Source organism: Aedes albopictus, chromosome 1, assembly GCF_035046485.1.
Source record: "Aedes albopictus strain Foshan chromosome 1, AalbF5, whole genome shotgun sequence".
Taxonomy (NCBI): domain Eukaryota; kingdom Metazoa; phylum Arthropoda; class Insecta; order Diptera; family Culicidae; genus Aedes; species Aedes albopictus.
The window spans coordinates 67763696-67784839 of record NC_085136.1 but is presented as its reverse complement, the minus strand read 5'-3'; the positions used below and the strand labels follow the sequence as shown (position 1 = coordinate 67784839).

Below are 21144 nucleotides of genomic sequence, written 5' to 3'. Positions count from 1 at the left end.
TTGAACCATAAGTTATATGGTCATGTTATAGTGTTTGTATGGTAGCCACAATAAACCGTATTGTAATGTTGTATTGATCAATACATTAAAGCCAAAAGCTGTGCCGTGTCTTTTTCTATATACAGGGTGTTAGGTTCGTGAGTGCAAACTTTTTGAAGGGTGATAGAGGACCATAAATGGTGAAAAAAATTGTTCTACGCATATGGTCAAATCTCAACCGTTACGTAGTTATTGAGCTTTCCATGTTTTTGACTCTCATTGCCTTAACTGGCTATAACTTGAAAATGGTCAAACTTATCGCAGTTTTTTTACCCTTATTCGAAAGATTATTGAAATTTCTATCAAATGGCATCTTTGAATCGATTGGTTTAGTTAAATAACTAAGTTTTCTACAGCAAACTAGCTCAAAATAGCGTGTTTTAATTTGTTTTTGTCAATTATCTTTGAAACATGCGTAATAAATTCAAATTCTTTCTTTGGCAAAGTTGTGGCCCTTGTTCAACTCCACAGTTCGTTCTTTGATACCAAACTTCTAGCTCTTATCGTTTTTTCGCAATTTCGATTTAAATGTGCGACACAATGTGCAAAAACGTGCTTACCTTGACAGTTGCACATTTTTGACCTGAAATGCGATGTTTAAATCAAAATTGCAAGAAAACGATAAGAGATAGACGTTTGATGTCAAAGAACGAATTTTAGAGTAGAACAGGAGCCACAACTTTGACGAAGAAAGAATTTGAGTTTATTACGCATGTTTCAAAGATAATTGACAAAAACAAATTAAAACACGCTATTTTGAGCTAGTTTGCTGTAGAAAACTTAGTTATTTAACTAAACCAATCGATTCAAAGATGCCATTTGATAGAAATTTCAATAATCTTTCGAATAAGGGAAAAAAAACTGCGATAAGTTTGACCATTTTCAAGTTATAGCCAGTTAAGGCAATGAGAGTCAAAAACATGGAAAGCTCAATAACTACGTAACGGTTGAGATTTGACCATATGCGTAGAACAATTTTTTTCACCATTTATGGTCCTCTATCACCCTTTAAAAAGTTTGCACTCAGGAACCTAACACCCTGTATATATTTCAACAACAAATCTTTCATTTCATAGCCGTAAAAAGCTTTGTTAGTTATGTTATACCGTTTAGTATGTTAAACCTTATGAAATTGGCTGAAATACGGAATTAATCAGAATGTCATTAACAAACATAGCCAAACAACCGCTTCAATTGTGCATGGTTCAACAAACATGCAAATCTCATCATCACGAGCTCGCTTGTGGATCTGACCCCCATGTTGTTCGCATATGCGAAACTGGACACAAACAAACCGCGTCGAAATAAGTGCCCCTCTTCTCATCGAACCCTCCCTTAATCAAGGAAATTGATGCCTCTTCGTCGCTCTCTGATCGTCCGTCCACTTTATGGCCGACAAGGAGAACGCGCAGAAATTGGCACCTATTTTTAGCCATGACCGAACGCCGAACTTGGCCTCCTCAGGAGATTGGTGTTCTGCTTAAAACGGGGAGGTGTAGTTTAACTGGTTGAATTCCACCTCTCTCGGTCTCTGTCTCTGTCTCTTTATCGCTCTTGACATATCCATGTTTGTTTGCGAATTGCGAATTTTTTTACGACCGAACAAGGAAACCGTTTGTTCTCACGTCCCCCCTCCAGTTAAGATTCGGTGGGGGCCAATAAAGATCGGTGCGGTTCGTTTACGCCTTTTGATTGACAGATTAAGGTTGAGTTCTTAAGTGGGGGTCCAATGAAATTGTTCAGTTGGCGTATGATACACTGTATAGTAACATACGGTTCAATAAACATCATAATCACGATACAAATCATGGTTATGTATCTCTCTGTTCGTCTTAATCAAGCTGTTTTCAGTCTTAAAATATATGAACTGGAAGTATGATACACTGTATGGTAACGTTACAATAAACTTATCATACCACTTATAATTGTGGCATTTCACATTAAAAGAGGTTGTAGTTTTGAATGAAAATCTGCGTTTAAGGATACAAATCTTTGACAATAACCATACGTGTTATCATTTTCGTAAGTTGGAAACATTCTATTCAGTTTAACACTGATTGCAAGCGACCTAAAGTGTATTTTTCCCGGGTTTTTCTCACTCTAAGAACCTACTGAACAGAATGGTTTCGATTATGTGAGAGAACCTACATCCAGCACCCCAGCATCGATAAAGTAGGTTCGCTTTTAGACCGCCACTGCCCTACTACTACCACTACCGCTGATTGACGATCATTAGCAAGTCTAATTAGCCCTAATCGATTGGATTGGATCGACCTTGCCCAACTGAACCCGAAATTAGGCAAAACATGCAGATCACATTCGTTCGTTCGTGCTCAGAGTGCGTACGCGCTTGGCATTCATTCAGTCAGGCAGCCAAGCAGCTATTCATAATAAACACTTTCCCCCCAATAGATTGGTCGGTGCGCCGGGGTTTGTTTATGTTCCCTCGTGAACTGCTGAAACACACAGACTGAGTCAGCCGTTTGAATGGTGCCGCACGACGTTGAAAACGGAAAACAGCAGTGGGTAACAGCAGCATAACAACCAGCGATACAAAGGGTTGGGGCTCTCATCGGAAACCTAAAGAAGAAAAAAACTACGGAAAAGAGTGAGTTTTAATTTTTCCCTCCATAGGCCGGTCGTCGTGAGCTCGCTTTCTGTTCACGTTCGCGTTCGCGTTAAGGTAATTACTGGAGGAAGCCCAGGTGTGTTGACTAGGTTAAACTGTTTGGTAAACGTGATTTTACGTTTAGCAGCGCACGTGGTGTGGAGTGGTAGGCGGAATGGGCCGTGAGTTTTGAAATTTAGAAATTGAATGTTACGAAATGAGTAACCAGACCACCGGTGGGGTGATTTGTAAAGCTGCAAAGGGGAGTTTTTGATTGTGTTAGGTTTTAATAACCATAACATGAATGGTAATAATGATGATAGACTTTCTCAAAGTTCCAGTGACCTTTCAACCGGATGAACATCATGAGTTTGAATTAGATAAAAACAACAACACCAACTTCTTATATCGAGCCAATTCGTTGTGATACTATAAGCAGTATAGTAACGTAATGGTAGGAAATATTTAACTCACAAAATTCATTTCATGACTTTTTCACGATTTTGAATATCAGCCAAAGCACCCTGAAGTTTCCAGCTTTAAATCCACACCTGGGACAGCTGCCTGTTGTGCTGTACTGAGTAATATTACATCAATTATTACCCATACTGTATCTTCAGATCAATAGATATTGTTATATACTTTCAAAATATAATGAGTCATGCCATCTGCCTTGGTAACTAAAATCGTTTATGCTGGGAAACTGAAACGTCTCATAACCAACTAGCATAAACCACACTTTTAGGATATTCTCGGTCGTCTAAACTATTCAGTAGTTTATGTATTAATATCTAAAACCGTAATGGTTATTGCCTTCGCTATTTTAATATTGATACATTACCAACATAGGAATTATGGTCCGCTTGATATCTAATAAGTTATTGCAACACAAGTTTGAGATTTTCCAGTTCAAGAATATTATCTTGGAGCTCAACATTTCGTTTCACCACAGCATGTATAGTAATCTAAAAGTTATTATAGTTTATAGTGACTTTTTGCCTGTTTAAATGTATTTCTCAGCTATAAACGGTTTAGAATAAACAAACTCTTTGCTTGAAGCTGTCATTCAACATTTACCATTTAGTTTTCGGTGATCTTACTCAATTCTCATCGGATCATTGCTTTATCATTAGACTGTCCCTAAAAAAATCGATGTTCGAAAAGTCAAGGTGCTCAACCCTTAAATGAAAGATATGCATATTTGAAGCATTTTTGTAGAACATTTCGATTTTCTAAAAAACCATTGAGAGGTTCCGCTAGGCCGATTTAAAAAAAATGCCTTTTTTCATGAAAAGTCTCGAAAAAATATTTTTTTCGTAATATTTTTTCAACTTCTGAATTTTTTCAATATTTTTGTATTTTTCTATGGAGCTCTAGGCATTCTTGAAGGGGATAAGTTTTTGAAATATTGTATTTATATTGACGGCAGAACCGTTTTTGTGCAGATAACAGGACTATTTTTTGAGAATTTTTTCATCTAAATTTGAGAAAAAAATGCATGCACGATTTTTTATTTTCAATTTTGGAAATTTTATCTGATTTTTTAGAAAATCGAAATGTTCTACAAAAATGCTTCAAATATGCATATCTTTCAATTAAGGGTTGAGCACCTTGACTTTTCGAACATCGATTTTTTTTGGGACAGTATTTATCATGCACTCTACATGAATTTATTGCTTAACACAGCTATCTGCGAGAATTTCTTCAGGAGCTTCGGTTGGATTTCCTTCAGCAGATTTTTCAAGAATGTGTTCTGGAGTTCCACTATGAACTCCTTCAGGGCTCCTGCAGGAAATCCTTCAAAAATTCCTTCAGGAATTCCTCCAGAAGTTCCTCCAGAAATTTGTCCAAGAGTTCTTCTAAAAATTGCATCAAGAATTCGGAAGTTCCTCCAGGAGTTCGTCCAAGTATTCCTCCAGCAGTTCCTCCAGGAATACCTCCAGGGATCCCTCCAGAAGTTTCTCCAGGAATTCCTCCAGAAGTTCCTCCAGAAACTCCTCCAAGAGTTCTTCTAAGAATTTCTTCGATAATTCGGAAGTTCCTCTAGGAATTTCTCCAGGAGTTCGTCCAGGAATTCCTCCAGGAGTTTCTCCAGGAATTCTTTCAGGAGTTTCTCCAGGAATCCCTTCAGAAATTCCTCCAGGAATTCCTCCAGAAGTTCCTCCAGTAATTCTTCCAGGAGTTCCTTCATGAATTTCTCCAGAAATTCCGCCAAGAGTTCCTCCAGGTATACTTTTAGCTATTCCTTCAGAAGTTCCTTAAGGAATTCCTTCAGAAGTTCGTTAAGGAATTTCTTCAGGAGTTCCTCCGGTAATTCTTTCAGGAGTACCTCCGCGAATTCCTTCAGGAGTTCCTCCGAGAATTCCTTCAGGAGTTCCTCTGGGAATTTGTCAGGGGTTCCTCCGAGAATTCCTTCAGGATTTCCTTCGAGAGTTCCTTCGGGAGTTCTCCCTAGAGTTCCTTCAGGAGTTCCTCCAAAAATTCCATCAGAAATTTTCTCAGGAATTCCTCCAGGAATCCCTTCAGGAGTTCCTCCAAAAATTCCTTCAGAAGTTTCCCAGGAATCCCTCCAGAAGTTTCCCAGGAATTCCTTCAGGAGTTCCTCTAAAAATTACTTCAGGAGTTCCTCCAGGAATTCCTCCAAGAGTTGCTGCATGAATTCCTTCAGAAATTCCCCCAGAAATTCCTCTAGAAATTCCTACATAAATTCCTCTAGGAGTTCCTCCATAAATTTCTTTAGAAGTTTCTCCAAGAGTTCCTCCAGAAATTCCTCCAGGAGTTGTTCCAGGAATTCCTGCAGAAGTCGCTCCAAAAATTCCTCCTGAAATTACTCCGGGAATGCTTGTAGGAGTTCCTCCAGGATTTTTTTCACAATTTTCTTCAGGAATTTTAGCGAGAGTTCCTTCAGGAATATCTTCAAGAGCTCATTTAGGAATTCTTCCAGGAGTCTCCCCAGGAATTCTTCCAGGAGTTCCTCCAGGAATTCTTCCAGGAGTTCCTCCAGGAATTCTTCCAGGAGTTCCTCCAGAAACTCCTTCAGGAAGTTTCTCCAGGAATTCCTCCAAGAGTTGCTCCAAGAATTCCTCCAGGAGTTCCTTCAAGAATTCCTCCAGGGATTGCTCCAGGAATTCTTCCAGGGATTGCTCCAATAATTCCTCTAGGAATTCCTCCAAGAGTGTCTCCAAGAGTTCCTCCAGTAATTGCTTCAAAAGTTCCTCCAGGAGTTGCTCCAGGAGTTTCTCCTGGAATTCCTTCAAGAATTCCTTCAGGAGTTCCTCCAGGAATTATTTCAAGTATTCCTTCAGGAGTTCCTCTAGGAATTTTTCAGGAGTTCATCCAGGAATTTCTTGCAGGCGTTCCTCCAGGAATTCCTCCTGGAGTTACTCCACGAATTTCTCCAGCTATTCCTCTAGGAGTTAATCCAGGAACTTCTCCAGGAGTTCCTCCAGGAATTACTCCAGTTCCTTCAGGAATTCCGTCAGGAGTTCCTCCACGAATTCCTCCAGGAATTCCTTCAAAAGTTCCTTCAGGAATTCCTTCAAGAGTTCCTCCAGGAGTTCCTTCAGGAGTTCCTCCTGGAATTCCTTCAGGAGTTCCTCCAGGAATTCCTTCAGGAGTTCCTCCAGAAATTCCTTCAGGAGTTCGTCCAGGAAATCCTTCAGAAGTTCGTCTAGGAAATCCTTCAGAAGTTCGTCTAGGATTTCCATCATGAGTTTCTCCAGGAATTCCTCCAGGAATGCATTCAGGAGTTTCTCCTGGAATTACTGCAGGAGTTCCTCCGGGAATTCCTTCAGGAGTTCCTCCGGGAATTCCTTCAGGAGTTCCTCCAAGAATTCCTTCTGGAGTTTCTTCAAGAATTCCTTCAGGAGTTCCTCCGGGAATTCCTGCAGGGGTTCCTCCGGGAATTCCTTCAGGAGTTCCTCCGGAAATTCCTTCAGGAGTTCCTCCAGTAACTCCTCAAGGAGTTTCTCCAGGAATTCCTTCAGGAGTTCCTCCAGGAATTCCTTCAGGTGTTCCTCCAGAAATCCCTCCAGGAATTCCTTCAGTAGTTCCTCCACGAATTCATTCAGAAGTTCCTCCACGAATTCCTCCAGCAGTTCCTCCAGGAATTCTTCCAGAAGCTCCTCCAGGAGTTCCTCCAAGTGTTACTCCAGTAATTCCTTCAGGAAATCCTCCAATAATTTCTTCGGGTTTTCCTACGGAAATTACTTCAGGAGTTTCTCCAGAAATTTGTTCAGCAGTTCCTCCAGGAATTCCTTTAGCAGTTCCTCCAGGAATTCCTTTAGGAGTTCCTCCAGGGATTCCTTCAGGAGCTCCTCCTGGAATTCCTCCAGGAGTTTCTCCAGAAATTCCCCCAGTAGTTCCTCCAGGAATTCCTTCAGAAGTTCCTCCAGGAATTCCTTCAGAAGTTTGAAACGTCTTTTGACCTCGGGAGCTCGTGCGGTCCCAGAAGGAGACCTGCTTAGACCCCAAGCTGCTGGTCTGACCGTCGGCAGCTTCCGGGGTGGGCGCGAAAGGCCTCTTTTGCTCCCGAGTCCCAGGGCGTTGAAAGGAAGGGAGAGCTTTCGGATGGCGAGGGAAAGAGAAACATGTACTCACGTTTAAAACTTGTATTCAACCAAGAAGCGTAGCGGGCAATGGTATGGGCGGGATGAGTTTGAAGGCACTGTCAGCTTAATTGGATCCTGGCATCGGCTTCCAGGGCGTGTGCACGGCCTTCCGCACGTGCAGAGCAGGGGAAGCGGTTATGACTTGGCTCAACTGGAAGCGCAACTGTCAGCCTTGTCCGAGTCCGTCCACATGTGTCTATCGAGGGGGCGTGGGGCTCTCTCTTGCCTATCTCGTAGAAGGAGGGGGGGGGGGGGTTGTTGACAGTTCCCAGTCCACCACAAGGCGCTTGTTGATGATCGGCTGCCCCCCAAAGCGGAGTTGGTGGGAGCAGTTGCAGTTCGTCGCACCTATCCACGTGCTTCGAGTATAGAACCGGCCGCCGCGATCAGGAAGCACCGAGAAGTTGTTGCGACACGAGGCTGTGCAGAAGGGGGGGGGCGGTCTATGATCGTCCCAGTCCACCGCAGGGCGTTGGTTGAGGCCTGACTGTCTCCCCAAGCGGAGTTGGTTGGAGCAGTTCGACGGAATTTGTCCACGCGTCGAAAGTAGAACCGGCCGTCGCTGGAGAGACGCCGCGAAGGCTCACAAAAATCTCTCGAGCAGCTTACGGAGGCACCACCCCACGTCAACCGTGGGGGGGATGGTTGTTGTATTTGCGTGCACTGCAAAAACTTCAGATGGATCGACACGTCCGTGCGGCTAAGAACGCTAAAACCAACTGCCTCTCTCGGTCCCACTGAGCTTCGTACTTCTCCATCATATTTCTCGATTCCCGAAGTTTCCCCGATCGTACCTCCAATCGGTGCTCTCTTCGGTCTTTTTCGTCACTGTAGATCCGCTGCTTCAGTGCGGCTGACTTCAGGCATCACTATTGGTGCCCACCCATTGGCATCACTATTGGTGCACTGCTATTGACCCACCCATTGCGATTGGTGCTATCGATCAAGACGCTCGAAATGAACGTTACCGCGATAATAACGCAAAACATCTTTCCCAAACCATTACCAGCCAAAATGTTGCCGTTTAGGACGGTAACAAGTTCTTCCAACAATTCTAGGAATTCCTCCAAAAGTCCTTCCAGGAATTCCTCCACGAGTTCTTCCTGAAATTCCTTCAGGAATTCCTCCAGGAATTCCTTCAGGAGTTCCTCCAGGAATTCCTTCAGGAGTTCCTCCAGGAATTCCTTCAGGAGTTCCTCCAGGAATTCCTCCAGGAATTCCTTCAGGAGTTCCTTCTGGAATTCCTTCAGGAGTTCCTCCAGGATTTCTTTCAGGAGTTCCTTCAGGAGTTCTGCCAGGAATTCCTTCCTCCAGGAATTTCTTCAGGCATTTCTCCTGGAATTCCTACCCTTGGAATGTTACTAGGGACTCCTTTAGAAGTGCACTAGCAGTTGTTTTAGAAATTCCTTCAGGAATTCATTTATTAAAAAATTATGATCGTTCCTCATCGACCTACTCTTCACAAAAACAATAAATTAATATCGACATTAGTCGGTTCAGTACAGCATCAACACAACCTCCTTTTATTGACGTAACGACCTTGAACTGTTTCCTCCGCCTAAGCACTTCACATCACATCGAAAGGCTATCGAATCAGGGTCACTCTCAGACAGACCTCCTCCACTGGGCTCATTCCTAGAAGCCCCTTTTAACCCGTCGGATACTTTTAATCGTCGGTTTTAATTATTATTCATAAATCTGGGCCCCTCCGGCTACAACGACGCCAACTGGACGACTCGACGATGTCCAGTAGTTTAAGCGTTTAAGTAGTTAACAGCAGCACTATTATGACGACGAACCTGCTTGCTTAGCCACATTGGCATTGACATTTGCATAAATCATTAGGTCGCGCTCGTTCATTCATCAATTCATTCGTGTTAAGTCGTTTTCACTTAATCGCTACTTCAACCATCTTCGGATCGATTCTCTCACGCTGCCCACTCGCCACGGAATGTCGGCATGCGGAACTGTGGTTGAACAGTGGCGAGGAGGTTTCTCCCATACGTCCAGTTGCTACTGCACCTTTTTTTGATTTGAATATCACAAATCAAAAACTAGATAGATCGAAGGTGTTTGTTGGGGTTCTGAACATGGTTGTATATATGTTGTATAAAGGTGTAAACTTTTTCCCATTACTTATTAAAAACTTAAAGTTACACGCAAACTCATCTACAATATATTTGCGACAAATTTTCTTTTAATATTTGTTGAAGCTATTTCTTCATTGTTTTTTCAGTTTTACCTGGCTAAAAAATCCCATACAAATGAATTACATTTTCCTTCCCACCATTAATTAAAGCCTGTATTCGCAATAATCGGAGCACAGAAATACAGCTGTAACTCTGCAATAGATGCATTAAAAGTGCTCAAATTTGACCTAATAACATCTTAAGATGAATCGGTGCAGTACTTTTTGTAGTAACAATGAAAGAGAAAAATGTGCGCCATTGAATTTAGTACAGCCCCTAGTTTTGCTTGTCAGCGCTGTAACTTTTGAATTTGGCAAAGGAAATGGCTAAAATTTTGAACACAAACTTCTCAATCCGCATTTGCTGCATAGGCAAAATTAAAAAAAAAAATCGATGCGCTATCAACAATTTTATAGTCGAAACATGTATTGGGACTGAACGTGATTTTAGCCCCTCAGACAGCAATTAGTCAACACCCTTTATTGTTTCGATTGTACTATTGAAAGTGCTATACCAATAATCATCAAATTTTCCAGGCATAGTATACACACAATATTATATTGTTATTGTATGGTAATACTACAAACCATTCTTTTGCATACTAAGTTCAAGCAATATCTTAACAATTACATGTATGTTATGTGGTTCAAGTTTGTTCAAGAAAAAATCGATTTTTATATTGTTACGATACGAAACAAGCTGCTACGAAATACCTATTATACTGTTAAATGTTACGATACATCGAATAGTTCATAACTATAAGTTATTTAGTTATTGCTTCGTGTTGAAGTGTTGCATAACATCTATTTAATTTTTATTGAATTTTTTTTTTTTTTTTTTTATCTGTATTAACGAGATTTTTAGCCCTAGGCTAGTTCATCTCGGGACCCACGCTTTACTTCCCTTCCGAAGGAAGAACTCACATTTTGCGAGTTTGTCGGGAGTGGGATTCGATCCCAGGTCCTCGGCGTGATAGTCAAGTGTTCTAACCATCACACCAGGTCCGCTCCACATTTTTATTGAACTTATTTTTATTTGGATAGATTTTTGTACACTCGCAATATAACATTTCCCATGTGGCTGATACTTGATTTGCTCATATAATCCATTTCTAATCGGGTAAATCGGCGGCGTAGATATTAACTCGATCGTCTGGTGAATCCATTTTGACCATCTCGGATAATCAGCTATGCGACATATGGAAGAACAGTCCAAAATTTTCGTCGTCGTTTGTAACGATAAAAAGCCATGGTACCGTGAGTTTTGCTTACGTAATTAGACAATTCTCTGGCACGGAGTGTGTCCTGTGGTACAAATTTCCGACTGCCGACCAAGGTCAGTCCCTTTGCCTTGTAGGGTGCTCACATTCGACAAGAATTTATGGATTGCGCCATTTCTTTTGGTGTAGAATAAGACCAACTGTTCCAGTTATGGTTATAGTGATTCCCTTTGTATTCATACCCTTTTTCCATATCACTTTAAGATGTTTCACTTAAATTGGATGGTGGACAACAAATAAATTATCTCATAGCTACAGCGAAAATTTCAGGTGATTCAGTGGGCTAGCAATTGAGAAACTGATCAAACAAAAATGTGAAGTCTTCTTGGTATTAAAGCAGTTCTTAAAACTATGATGAAACCTTAAACAACTGTTGTTGGTTTTATTGTAATTTTGACAGTTCCTTCGAATCTGTTTGATTCAGGATTGTTTCACCATTTCCACCATTTCGTTGAGTTCTATTTTAAAAATTTCGCATTACAACGAGTTAACTGTACGTAGTTATGCACCAATGCACCAAGCTGTTTTGTTAACAACGCAATCAAGCTGTCAATTGGGTCGGTATGACTGTTTTTTTTTTATCATCGGCTTTACATGTGTACCTCTGGCCAGCTAATCGGGACAAGATACAATGTAACCAATAAACTAGTGTAATGAAACAGAAGGAAGCCCCTGCAAGGAATGGAAATGCGTTTGCTCGTGTACCTACTTTATGTAGAGGGGAAACAATACAATTGAAGCCTAAATTGAGCCATTTTTGTTTGTACCGACTGTTGTTGCAAGCTAGATATATAGCAGTAATTCGTAATCGCTTGCAGCCTGGAGGTTGTGGGGGTGGTTCTGTGGGCGGTCACGGGTAGGACGACACGAACTTGTGGTCGTCGCGATTGCTACTAGAGCTTAGGATGAACACGTGAATTATGACGAACTGGAAGGCCTTTTTTGAAGAGCGAAGAGAAAGTCTTACTTACCTATCACTTACAGTACTACATGTATCTCACGTTTTCTGTCGAATTCATCATTCCCTCCCTATTCGGATAGATACTCAGAGGTATCAAGAACCATAATAAAACCAAAATGAAAAGCATTTGGGTTTTATCACGGTTTTATAAACCTCTTCAAAGCTTCATGCTTTCCAAAATGTTGCTTGGAATTTTTCATAGAACTAATTTTCTATTTGAATATGTTTTTGCACTGTGAGTGTAAGAATTAGGATGCATGGTAGTAATATGTCGTGTTTTTTTTTCTTCTGACATCTTCAATAGCAGGTGAAGACAATCATAGCTCTCGATCGGCCACTGCGGTACTACGTTGTGATCATCACCTGTTGATCAGGCTGTTGATAAAGCTCTTGTCTGCGTTTCTCCCTAATTTGGTGAGCTTGTTCCATGCTATTATTGCAAGTAGTTGAGATCCAGAGTAGATTGTTTTGGATTTCTTTGAAGTATAGGCCTTTAGTAGACATAATCAATGATCACTTATTGATGTTTAATGACAACAGTGTGAACTAACAAAGTTCACACAGTTATGCTTCCACATCATTCAAGATCTTCTGGATATTTTCTAGATCATTCAAAACATTCTGGAATATAAGCGGTTAAATCGGAAGATGCAACCAGTATTCACTTCATTTCTAAGCGTGATCTATTGTGGTATAATCCACAGATCGAAAAAAGAGTGTAAAATTCTGTGACATATGATGCACATATTTGGAGCGTGGGATATCATAGAAGTTTACATGACATATTATGTAAAAGTCATAAAATATCATGTAAACTTCCATTATATGTCATGTAATTCCGCATGACTCTGAGTGTTTACATGACATATAACGCAAATTTACATGATGTATCATGTAAACCATCATACCACTAAGTTAACATGACTAAAATTAAGTTTACATGACGTGTAAATCTCATTATTTTCATCTGTGTCTGCTCTGATTTATACCACAATAGATCACATTGGTCGCAGTGGTTATGTCCCGAACAGAGAAAAAAGCGTGATGCTCGGCAAGTTATGCTAAATCTTGAGTACGTCGAATATTCTAATTATCCAATAACTTCCTAGAGTGTAAACCCCTGTGCGAAACCAAACCAGCGATAACAATGTTTATTACCATTTATTTATTTATTTATTACCTGTATATAAAGGAGTTAAATGTTATGTAATCCAGATTTCAGATGGGATACCGGATTTCTGATGAATCTAGAGTCATTACAAATGATATACCACATGGGATCTAAGATTGGATCCTAGAGATACCTCAACTGCAGATGGGATTCTAGATTCTAGATTGAGTTCAACATTCTGAATGAGATCCCGAACGCCAGATGGAATATCAGATTGCATTATTTCATGTATAATTCTAGTTGTCATCAATCTGGATATCCCGGATTCTAGAAATAATTCTTGATTTCAATCTTAAGGATATCAGATTCGAGATTGGATTCCACATTCTGAATGAAATTCCAAACGCTAGATGGTATACTAGATTCCATGACTCCATGGATATCTCGGACTCTAGAAAAATACTAGATTCTAGATGAAATCTCAAATTCTAGGTGGGATCCCAGATATCAGATGGGATCTTAGGTTCTAGATTGGATGTTCAGATCAATTCTGCTTATAGATATAAATTCCCTAACTCTAATAAATGTTAAGAAGATCGTTACATATTACTAAATAAATATATGAATATGGATGGGCGTATTAAGATCTGCATATACACTCCCGATCAAAAGTTTGGGGTCACCCCCTCAAAAACATGTCATTTTTTTAGGCCCATATCTCCGCCAATTTGCGTCCAATTTCAAAACCCTAGGTTTCATTCAAATGATAATAAGTCAAAGAAACTTTGAACATGATTTAAAAGAAACTTTTTCAAAGAACTTTGTATGTAAACTTAACCCAAAGTTGCCAAATTTTCTAAAAAATGAAAATAAACTTACGGCAGTGTCGCTGGAAATTGGGTCGACCAAATTTAAAGATGAGAGTGGTAATATAACCCATTTTCTATTAGCTTTCAACTGCTTTTTACAAAACTTAGCTAAACAATCTAGAAAAAAAAAGTTATTAAGTAAAGGGGTCACTTTCGTAAAACATGGAAAAGTGATTTGATGATATCTTCGTCATCTATAGTTCAATTTTAATTCTTTTTGGCTCATTCAAAGATAATTAACTAAATTTACGTTTGGTGTCTTTAACTTAACGTATTTAACGATTTTTGTATATAAAAATGTTATGTAAAGTTAATACATTTCACCACATTTCAAAAAATGAGGCAACTTTACGTTAAGTTTTAGTATGTAAATTTCAACAAATATGTGTGGTTCAATGTCTATGCAGTAAGCATTATTCATTTTGTTTCAAATAAGCCAAGAAGAATTAAAATTGAATGAAAGATGGCAAAGATATCAACGAATCACTTTTCCATGTTTTACGATAGTGACCCCAAACTTTTGGCCGATACATCATTTTGAGGGGTGACCCCAAACTTTTGGTCGATGACATCAAGGATTAATTTATTTAATAACTTTTTTTCTAGATTTTTTAGCTAAGTTCTGTAAAAAGCAGTTGAAAGCTAATAGACAATGGGTTATATTACCGCTTTCATCTTAAAATTTGGTCGACCCAATATCCAGCGACACTGCCGTAAGTTTATATTCATTTTTTAGAAAATTTGGCAACTTTGGGTTAAGTTTACATACAAAATTTTTTGAAAAAGTTTCGCTTAAATCATGTTCAAAGTTTCTTTGACTTATTATCTTTTGAATGAGACCTAGGGTTTTGTATTCGGACGCAAATTGGCGAAGATATGGGCATGAATGGGCATGGGAAAATGACATGTTTTTGAGGGGGTGACCCCAAACTTTTGATCGGGAGTGTAGATGTTCAATTACACTTGTTGATCTTCAGACTTTAGCTTCAAAGAGCTCTGGAGTTATAATAGAATATTTATTTATTTATTTATTTATTTATTTATTCATAATAATTCTTGTGACGTAAGACTTCGTCTTTTTTTGTTGCCACAAAATGATTTCAAATGCAATATTACATAATTCATTTCTTAATGGTACACTACTTTAACTTGTTCCTGAAGGTTCCGTTTATACACTATCTAATTCATGTTGCAGAATGTGGAGAGAAGATCCCGCTTGAATCCAATAAGAGAAGTACACAATTTAATACTGATGGGTAACGCATTCCAATGTACAATGCTTCTCACAAAAAACGATTGGCCATAATACACAGAGTTATGATGAGGAATACTATAATTCATAGTGCGCGGTAATCGCATTCGAGTTATTTTAGAGAATAAATAGCTTGGAGTCTCAGAACTTATTATCCTATAAAAGTTTAGACATAATCTATATTCAAAGAATCTCCAAAATGAACAACCAAGTAATGTTTTATGCAAATGTGTAACTCTTGAAAATCTTGAGAGGTTATAAACATAACGTACACATCTATTCAGAGCTAATCTCAATCTGTTCATTATAGCCAAGGATGCATTACTGTAAATAAAATCACAGAATTGATTTCACCGAAAGACGAAAATTCTCTATTATGAAAAACAGTCTGGGATCGACCAGTTAAATAGGATTTGATTAATTGAACAGCTGTGCTTGAAAAGACGAATGTGGATGATAATTTGTTAAGCAATTTGCGATGAGACACACGATCAAAGGCTTTTGCGAAGTCAATTAATAGTAGTATAGCTATTCCTTTTCTACCGATTGCTTGAGCAATATCGTCATGTACTTTTAATAGAGCAGTAGTTGTACTGTGCTGTTTCCTAAAACCAGATTGAAACTGATTCAAAAAATTCATCCTACTTATGAAGGCGCACATCTGGCATTTCAACAATTTTTCGAACACTTTGGAAAGCGAACACAATAAACTGATCGGTCTAAGATTAGACACATCAGAACAATTATTTTTTTTTAATGGGAATAACCTTCACTTGTTTCCATTTAGCTGGAAATTGGGACGTAGCAATGATTTTGTTGAACAAATATTTGAATAGAGAAATTGCTAGCGGTAAAATAATCTTAATAAACTTAACCCTTAAAGGCGCACGACAATAAAAACTGATTTAAAAAATAAATTAATAATTAATAATAAGTGAAGGTCAATTATTTTGGAGCGTTTTTAGGTATGTTGTTTTAAAACAACATTGCGCTTTTAAGGGTTAATTGAAATGTTATCTAGTCCCATAGCATTAGACTTGATGTCGAACACAGCATTTACAATATCAGTATCTTCAACCTCATGAAAAATAAATCCATGATGGTTTATAGCATAGTTTTGCATAGGATGACTATCTGAGGTAAAATTGGAAGAAAAATTACTATTAATTTCGTTTGAAGACGCATCACAAACATTGTCATATGTTTTGTCTTTTGAAATCCCAAGTTTCCTTACATTACTCCACAATTGTTTATTAGGTAGATTTGTATTTATCGAAAGTTTCTCATAATCTTCTTTAGCACTTCTTATCATAAAAGTTACTCTATTTCTAGCTCTTTTGTATTGCATAGAGTTAGTAGTTGTTTTGTCCTGCAGCCAATTCTTATAAGCAATATTCCTAGAGATAATTGCTCACTCAATATCAATGTTGAACCACGGATTTTTCTTTGCTTTCACTTTCCTTAAGGGTATGAAAGTATCATGTAAAAATATCAGTTTCTCATTCAGAAATTCTAGTAGTAGATCAGGATCGCTGAGAGATAAATAATCATTCCAGTTTATTCTGTTAAAGGCATCTTGCATAGCATGTGCATCTCTCCGACACGAATGCCCACTTTTGGGTAAAATGTCGTAAATAAATAATAATAATAATAATAATAGCATGTGCATCAAAATGAGCGTAGTCGCGATAGAACATATCCGTATTTTCTTTAGAAGAATCTATTTTCAGCGACACAAATATCATATCGTGGTGCGATACACCAGGCATAGATATTTGATCATGCTTAAGCACTTTACTCGGAGAATCCGTTAAACAAAGATCTAACAAAGATCATCCCGTTTGATGAAAAAAGGTGAATTCACTGTTTATGCAAACATATGACATGCTAGAGATAGTATTATTGAACCGTTTTTGCCTACTGCTTCTCTTCAGCAGGTCAGTAAATTCCTCCTCCATGGCGGTTACGATCATTTCTGTAAATATTGTAGCCTTCAATAGCAATGCTTTTGCTTTCAATAGAAGCATCCAACCATGTCTCTGTCATACAGATTATGTCCAACTTGCAATCTAGGAAATTTAGTTTAAGCTCATTGAATTTTGTGTATCGTCGAGACGTCAAACTTTGCACGTTAATGTGACCAATATTCAAACATTTAGAATCTAAAGCAGACCTCAAAACAGCCCTGGGAATAAGAGTGAAAGCATTGACACTGTTTACGTCAACCAGCATTGTAAATGAGAGAAGCTTGGATCAAGCGAACATCATCCTCCCAACACGCACAACATGAAAAAGTTAAAGCTACCAGGAACCATAGACTAATATTACAAACTAACATTTTTATCAAAATAACATAACATTCTGTAGTGCAGATAAATGGCAAATGATAGGAAATAGGCCATATTCCAACAACAACAACGGTTCAAACAGCAATTTAAGCAACAGCAGTAGCAGCAGGTACCCAACAGCAACAGCAGCAACCTCGAAGTCCAGCAGCAACCCCAACAGCAAAAACTTTCAGGAAGAAATCACGGATAATGTGGGATAGGAATCAAGGAGTATTACGCAATTCATCTTTGTTCAGGAAGTCTCTTGATCTGCACTGATAAGCTTTCGATTAGTGATCAACAATGCCGGCAGATCTAAATACCTTTAATTCTGGAGACCGACAATGCTCAATACTCAATACAATTTTGTTCCATGCATGCAGGTCGGCTTCACATTCAGATGAATGGAGTTATAGGAAGATCGTTATGAACTTGTAAAGTTCAATATAGTTTGTTCTATGAATCTGTATGGGTAGCTTCCGCATCAAATTCTACAGATACAGATGATCAATTACACTTGTAGATCTAGAAGCCTTAACTTTAAGTACGAAATGCTCTGGTCATTACGTGATTTATTTTTGTTAAAAAGTTTCAATGGGTACGACCGGATACCCTTGTAGGTTTGAATGCCATTGCTTCAAGAATTTCTAGGGAGATCCTTATTAACTCATACAACTCAGTAATCCCTTCAGTTTTTTTCAATGTGTCTATATGGGTAAATTCTGCATTCCTTAGCTGAGTTCTGCGAGGTTACAGCATTCAAATGTATTCAGATGGATTATCAGTTCCGCCGGTAGATTTGAAGACCTTAATGTTCAAGAATTATAGGAAGCTTGCTACGAAATCATAAAGTTCAATATTATTTTGTTTTATGAATCTATATGGGTAGATTCGGACTTGAGACGGCTGTTCGGGCCCTTATGAAGTTGATCATCAATATTAACTTCTTTTCTCGATCAGCCTAGATAGCTGTGTAGTGTCGGTAGCGATTGTCTCAATTGGCTAAGAATAACACTACGGACCGCCTGTTCCGGTGGTAAGAGTCCACCAACAGGTGACCCCTAATTCATGGTGTAATGCGGCTTCTTGCTTACCGTGCCTAGGAATGAATGGCTAGGGGGGTCTAATTAAAACCTAACCGCAAACGGAGCCTGTGGAGTACCAGGGCGCCCTCCACATTATGTTGCCCTTACTGCGCTAACCGGAGCAATGGTGCAGTGGAACTTGTGTTTCTCCGAGACAATCGGCTGCCCTTCTTTAGTCTCACTTGAGGCTAAATAAGGGCGGGATTATGAAGATGTTGTTAACACTTATGTGGCCGGCAGGGTACCCGGGTACCTTTTTCAATTTCAAATCTCGATATTTTAATGGTTATTAAGACTAGGATGTTGAAACTCTGTTAGATCTTAGAACTCGTGAATATACATCTATTAATGGGGTTGACCGAATTTTAAAGAGAGGAGGGGCAGGGGGAGGGGCTGCTGCATTTTTTTATTACGTGGAAGGCCGGCAGGGTACCCGGGTACCCACGAAATTGAAATGATCATATCTCCGTCAATTTTTCATCGATTTTGAAAATTTTTAGCTCATTCAACTCAGAAACTCATCATCTATCGGGAAAATATTTGGTTAGACCGATCTAATCACCGTGGTTTTCGGAAAATCCATATTTTTGGGAGCATGTTTTTATACCATATTGAAACCCACATTGTTAAGGCTAGGATACCTTAAAGTGTTTATGGTCAACCATGGCTCCACGGGAAGCGTGTTCCGAAATCACAGTTTCAAAGTCAACACGTTTTATGATTCCAGGCCGATCAGATACAATATGCTAAAGCAATTTTACGATGCTTGGTACCGAAATTACTACTAACCTACCGAAAATCCCGTATATTGTATTGTATAAAAACATGGATCCGGAAATCCGGATTTTCCGGTACCTATGGTGATCGGACCGGTCCAACCAAATACGATCTCGATAGATTATGAGTTTCTGAGTTGAATGAGGCAAAAACTTTTAAAATCTGTGGAAAAATCGCTGAGATATGATCATTTCCTTTTCGTGGGTACCCGGGTACCCTGCCGGCCTTCTACGGGTGTTTTTTTTGCTGGCCACACTACGGTTAATTAGTTTAAATTTTAACCTATATGGTTTCGCAATATGCGATTTGCACAGTGTATTCTGTGTATCCTCGCCTTTGGCGTTTTCCAATCGATACCGATCTGGTTTTGTTGCTGCTGTTCTTTGTTGTGCTGTTGTTGCGAAGAATTTAATCTTGCCTAGTTTTGGTAGTGGCGGTTAGGTTAGCTCAGATCAATCTTCAGCGTAAAAGCACAGCAACAATCAATCTTTGCGGACTTATGCAAAATGGTTCAGCCCAAGTGGCCTTGGTCCAAGAACCTTACTTCCGTAAGGGGAATTTCTATCTAGGAAACCTTGTGAACCCGGTGTTTGCTACTTTCAGTAAACTTGAAATGGCAACCTCTCGTGCCATGCCTCGAGCCTGTGTGCTTGTCAACAACGCAATAGTTGCTACACTCATCTCTGAACTAACCACCAGAGATGTATGTGCTATCACAATTGATGTATCTGTTGGAAACCTCAACAGGAAATACGTCTATTGTTCGGTTCATTTACCACATGATGAACCATCCCCTACGAATGCTTTCAAACACGTCATCGCATACTGTACTTCAAAAGGCCTTCCGCTAATTGTTGGCAGTGATGCTAATGCTCACTATATCATCTGGGGCAGCTCAGACATTAGCTTGAGAGGCTCCAGTTTGATGGAGTACTTGAGTAGTACAGATCTTGCATTACTTAACATAGGCAACCGCCCAATCTTTATGGTATCTGCTAGAAAGGAAGTGTTAGACATAACGCTTTGCTCTAGTAGAATTAGTCACGAGCTGACTTCGCAAACATTGCGTTTCAGGAATCCCCGGTCAACAAACTGGGATCTTTTTACTGATTTGGTTGCGGCCAAATTTCATGGATACTCACCATCCATTGACAAGTGATTTAGATTATGCCGTTTATACTACAACGACCTTCATCATGGAAGCTTTTGAAGAAGCATGCCCTCTACGGTCTGTGAAGATCACAAGAGGAACCCCTTGGTGGAACTCTGATCTGGCGAAACTCAGGAAACAATGTAGAAAGAGTTGAAACAGACGACGTTCGGCTGGTTCGGAGGCTTTCAGGTCGGCTCGCAGGAAAGCTCTCCGGTCTGCTGAACGATCCGGCTGGAAAAACCTTTGTACAAATGTCTCCAGTTTGAGTGAAGTCAGTCGGTTAAACAAAATCCTTGCGAAATCTAAGGATTTCCGGGTGAACGAACTTCGTTTGCCAAATGGCGATCTGACTTCCTCTGATGAGGATGTTCTGGAATGCTTATTCAGCACACACTTCCCTGGATGTGTGGATATAACATCTTCGGTTGAACCTGATGTCTTTTCTTGTAGTTACGATTCCCTGGCTTCGGCTCGGAGTATTGTAACTATAGAATCGATTGAGTGGGCACTTAATAGCTTTGCTCCTTTCAAATCTCCTGGGGCAGATGGGATTTATCCTATTTTGCTTCAGAAGGGATTTGATCATTTCAAACATATTTTGAAAAAATACTTGTTTGCAGTTTTGCTACAGGGTATATTCCCAAATCCTGGCGGGATATTACTGTGAAGTTTATTCCGAAAGTAGGTCGTGCGTCGTATGAAGAAGCAAAGAGTTTCAGACCTATCAGTTTGACCTCTTTTCTTCTGAAATGCTTAGAACGCATTGTGGATCATCACATCCGTGATGTTCATCTGGCCAACGTGCCTCTTCATGTGAACCAACATGCCTACCAATCTGGTAAGTCCACTGTGACTCTTTTACACAAGGTTGTTTACGATATCGA

At 39.4% G+C, this 21144-nt stretch overlaps 1 protein-coding gene across 5 annotated transcripts in view; it reads left to right on the top strand.

Annotated features, from left to right (window-relative positions):
* The window catches only part of LOC109412193 (uncharacterized), a 265092-nt gene that overhangs the window by 231806 nt on the left and 12142 nt on the right, over positions 1-21144 (top strand). The window lies entirely within an intron of this gene.